Raw genomic sequence first — 5313 nt, 5'->3', positions numbered from 1 at the left:
CTGAGTATTGGCTGGGAACCAGTTGAAAATACATTTCCCACCCCCCTGGCTGCCACATGGGGGTATGAACTAAGATCTACATACCATAAGTTTTGTGAGAAACTTCAGGGTCACATCCTTAGAAGAAGCTGTTTGCTTGACATTCCTTTCCCCGTGGAAAAAGCTGTCTGCAGAACTGATGCAGCAGGAGCAGCCAGCTTCTGCCAGATGACACATGTAACACCCTCGAGGATGGTGGGTGATGTTTAGAAAGAGCCTAGATCCCTGGGTAACCTTGTGAAACCGAGCCTCCCTTCTTCCAGAATACTTTTTTTTTTTGAGAGGTTTTTGCTATAGGGCATGTGCACTTGCCAGACAGACAGAGAGAGACAGAGAGACAGAAAGCGAGAAATCACCCCCAGGGGGTGTGGCCATGCCGCAATCCTTTCTCCTCCATTCTCCTCTCGGGATCTTGGGCGCGCACGCACGCGTGCCTGGCGTGAGTTTTAAGCCACTGGGTCCGGGACGTGAACCACAGCCGACTACATGAGAGTCCAGTGACATAGCCATTACGCTAACTGCTGGTCCCCTTCCCAGAACTTTCTACCAGTTTAGAATTTTGTAGGAAAAATACAAAAACAATAAAACTTCTATCTTGCTAGGCCACAGAAATGACTGATATTCACTTTATTTATTTATATTTATTTGATGAGTGAAAGGGAGAAGGAGAGAGCCAATTTTTATTTTATTGTGTTTTCTTTTTTTGCTATAGGATGTACACTTGCTAAAGAGAGCTAGAGCGAGAAAGGGAAATTGAGAAATCACCTCCTGGGAGGATGACCATACCATAATCCCTTCTCCTCCTGACTCCTCTCAGGATTTTGGGCATGCACAGATGCATCTGGCATGATTTTGAAGCCACTGGATCTGGGATTCGAACCACATAGTCAGTCATGTAGGATCTAGCGCCTTAACTCCCACCCACCTGCTGGCCCAGGAGACAGGTATTTTTGATAGGGTCTTGTCACTCCACAATTCTTCAGCCCAGCCTCCCCGACAGCGAGATCACAGACCCACCACATCCCCTGGCCTGCTTAGGTTGGGCTGCAAATCAAACCTGGGACCCCCACATGGCCCCAGTCACCACACAGTGGGCACTCCTTACACCACTGTGGCCAGGCAGTGGTGCACGGCCTTCTAAAAAGGCCTCACCAAACGATGTGTGAGTCTTCCCTTTTCCTGTCCTGCCCACACTAGATATTATCAGTCTTTACCCTTGATCAGTCTGGAGCCGAGCGGTGGTGCAGCAGTGATGCAGCTAGACACAGGAAGGTCCTCGGTTCGTATCCCAAGGCCTACCTGTGTGTGCTGGGCTCATGCACATGATGGTGATCTGAGCTGGCTGAGGCTGGGAGTGGGTCACGGTGTGGGGACCGGACAGAGCTCTCTCTGTTGCTCTGTCTCTATTTCTCTCTCATGGAAGAAATGAGAAAGCTTTTTTTTTTTTTTTTTTTAAGAGGTTTTTGCCTTAGGACAAGTATGCTGGCTAGAGAGAGAGAGACAATGAGAAAGAAAGTGAGAAATCACCCCCAGGGGGAATGGCCATGCCACAGTCCCGTCTATCCTCCTGAGACCTTGGGCATGCACCTGTGCCCAGCATGAGTTTCAAGCCACCCGTCTGGAATTTGAGCTTCAGTCAGCCACGTAGGAGTCCAGCAACACAACCGCTGTGTCATCTGCTGGTCTTGGCCCCTATTTTTATTTTTTTAAGGCTTTGACAATAAGGTGTGTACGCTCACCAGAGAGACCAAGAGAGACCGAGAGGGAAGTGAGAAGTCACCCTCCACGCAGGGTAGCCATGCCACAGTCCCTTGTCTTCTACTCTCCTCCTGGGATTTTGAGCATGCGGACAATTGTGCCTGGTGTGATTTTCAAGCTGCGGAGTTCTGGACTCAAACCTCAGTTGGCTATGTAGGAGTCCAGTACCCTAACCACCACGCCAGCCGCTGGCCCAGAATGAAGAAAGTGAAATTTCCCAGTCTGATGGGCTCTGCCTTTACTGCCTTCACCAGCGTCTGCGAGTGCTCCTGTACCCAGTTCTAGGACAGGTTGAAGGATAGTGAAGGAAATTGAAGAAAAACGACACTGTGTGTGACTAGAACACAGGAAGATCCGATGTTGCTTTTGGGAAAGACACTCTTCCTGTAACGCGTTCTTGTCTCCGAAGGCCCGCAGGGACGCCGTGCTTGCCCTCAGAGGCACCGCAGCCTGCTGGTGGAGGGAGTATCCGGAGAGACAGCAGGACCAAGCGGAGGCCTGGCTGCCGGCTCCTGGGCCTCGAGGGAGGCTGTGACAGAGGACGCTCAGCCTCCCAGAGTCAGTTCACGGACTTCTTACGCTGCTCTGGCGAGAAGTGTATTGGGGGGGGAGCGTGGACTATCTGGGAGGAAGCGCTAGCAGATGGCAGAGGCCCACTCTGGAGTTAGCCAGCCCACCTCCCGTCCTGTCCCTGCTCCGACACTCTGCTGACCCCTCTTTACTGAGCGCCCTCCACGCATCCTGGCGCTGTCTGTGGGGCTGTCCCAGGAGGCACCCTGCTGCATCCGGAGCTTGCTTTCAGAGGCCTGGGCCAAAGGACAGCCTGCTGGCAAGTGTCACAGCGCCAGTCTGGGTCCGGACCAGCGTGAACTTGGAGTCACGGCAGGCCTGGGCGAGCAGCGTCCCCAAGGGCAGCTGCCGTCGTTAAGGAAAGCCACAGGGGACGCGGTCTTCAGAACCTCCATCGGGTCTCCTTTCTGTGCTCCTCTGTGCCCTCACTGCTGACCCCCACAGTCTGCTTAGTGCCCCCGGAAAACCCTGCTGTCATAAAGGTCTCGTGAGCTCGCTCACGGAGGGCAAAGCGAGGGGTGTAGTTCCTGCACGTGACCTGTCGCGTTTCCACCTCAGTGGGGACAGACTGCCTGTGAGTAAACCGCAGGAAGGAAGTCTCCTTGCACACTACAGGCCTCGGCACAGTGAAGTGGGGCTCTCAGAGCAGCTGGGGGTACCTCACTGATGTATCAAGTCAAAATCTTTTTTTTAAAGAATTATATTCAATTTTTTATTTATTTTAATTTGAACAGAACGAGACACACACACACACAGAGAGAGAGAGAGAAAGTGAGAAAGCAAGCCACCAGGTCCGGGACTTGAACCGTGATCGACCATGTAGGAGTATCCAGCACCTTAACCACCACGCCACCTGCTGGTTCCAAGTCAAAATCTTTAGGAAGCTGCCCAGTCTTGTCTTCCCCACCCCTCTCCCCGCCCCTCCCCTCCCTATGTCTTCTGTGTGCTCCTGCCTGAAGGGCCATCCAAATCCCTGGTGGTTCAGCGTGATTCCGTCCCCACAGGCAGGTGTGTGTCTGGTTTAGTCACATTAAAAATAAACCACTTGGCCGCACACAGTTGACGCATCAATCTGTTGTTTCCTCTGCTTTCCAGGAACAGATTGCTCAAAATCCAAATGACTGTTGGGTGAAGCGTGAGTGGGGAAAGGAGTGAGGTGGAGGGAACGGGCCTCCAGCCTGCCTGCAGGCCTCCTGCCCACCTGAGAGAGATCCGGTCCTACCGAGGGCGTGCCTGGAGCCCGGTGTGGAGGCTGCGTTCCCTGGACCTGGACAAGGAGTCGGGGAAGAGTCTGCCTGGCGGAAAGGCAGGGCCTGTGTTTGCCGAACACCTTCTAGGTGCCACACCCCGCCTTTCTTTCACACCTGTTCTCCTCTAAGGGGGAATGGATACCCCAGCTGTGGGACCCTGGCCAACTGTGCTGTTTGGATCCCAATTTTTTCCAGACTGAAAATATTACATCATTTTCTAATCATTCTTCTGGGCGTTAGACAGACCTAGGTCTGTCACTTTGGGCAAAGTACTTAACCTCTCTGAGCCTTGGTTTCTCCGACTCTAAAATGGAGATGTAATCAAGGTCGAATGAGATGATGTGTATTGGGTTGTCTGGAAAGTCACCATGCGTTTTTGCATCGAAAAACAGAAAAATACATCGTGACTTTCTTGACAACTGAATATAAGCTATCCTTTAAAAATACACAGCTAGGGAACCAGCAGTTAGCGTCATGGCTATGTCACTGGACTCCCATGTAGTCGACCGCGGTTCGTGTCCCGGACCCGGTGGCTTAAAACTCACGCCGGGCGCGTGTGCGTGTGTGCCCAAGATCCCGAGAGGAGAATGGAGGAGAAGGGATTGCGGCGTGACCATCCCCCCGGGGGGTGATTTCTCGCTTTCTGTCTCTATGTCTCTGTCTGTCTGGTGAGCGCACGCGCCCTATAGCGAACCCCCCTCCCAAATACACAGCTAAAAATGATGGTCTTTAATCTCTCATTTATGAAGTACACTTTCACCCTCTTAGAGAGTTTAGATTTTAGAGATTTGACAATTTTCACAAGTTGGGAAGTCGGTGTTGTAAAAGTGTGTGTGTGTGTTCCTGGGCATGTATGTTTTCTTCCTGGTGACCACAGAGGCAGACGCTGAGACTGTAGGAATCTCGGCACTACAGGAGCCCAGGCCCTCAGGGCCTGCAGGTAATTAAGGCACTGGTTTCCACATGGCTGACTGTAGTTTGAGGCCCGGACCTGAGAGCCTGGAAAATACACCAGGCGCGTGTGCGTGCGTGCCCAAAATCCCAAAAGGAGAATGGAGAAGGGACTGTGGCATGGCCATCACCTCGGGGTGACTTCTCGTATTTTTCTCTTTCCGTCTCTCTCTGGCAAGCATGTATACATCCTACAGAGGAAAAATCTAAATTGGAAAAAAAAAAAAAGAAAGAAAGAAAGAAAAGAAAACCAGAAAACCAGACCTGCCCCCAAGTGCGTGGGGCGTCCAGCACAGTGTCCACGGCGTCTCCTAGTAAGCCAGTCTGTCAGGCTCGTCTGCGATTCCCTCCCACCCTGAGTCTCCGTGGCCCGTGATTTGCTTTACCCCATAAGATGAGGCGGAAGTGACTCTGGCCCAGTTCCAGGTGGAAGTCTTCAGAGTCCCTGGATCTCACGCTTTTGCGCTCTTAGAAGCCCTGAGTCGATATGTATGAAGTCTGGGAACCAGCAGTTAGCGTAATGGCTATGTCACTGGACTCCCACGTAGTCGACTGCGGTTCGTGTCCCGGACCCGGTGGCTTAAAACTCACGCCGGGCGCATGTGCATGCGTGCCCAAGATCCCGAGAGGAGAATGGAGGAGAAGGGATTGCGGCGTGACCGCTTTCTGTCTCTATGTCTCTCTCTGTCTGTCTGGCGAGCACACGCGCCCTATAGTGAAAATCTCTAAAAAAAAAAAAAGAAAA

This window comes from Tupaia chinensis, unplaced genomic scaffold (assembly GCF_000334495.1).
Source record: "Tupaia chinensis unplaced genomic scaffold, TupChi_1.0 Scaffold143878_1, whole genome shotgun sequence".
NCBI lineage: Eukaryota > Metazoa > Chordata > Mammalia > Scandentia > Tupaiidae > Tupaia > Tupaia belangeri.
This window is presented reverse-complemented; position numbering follows the sequence as displayed.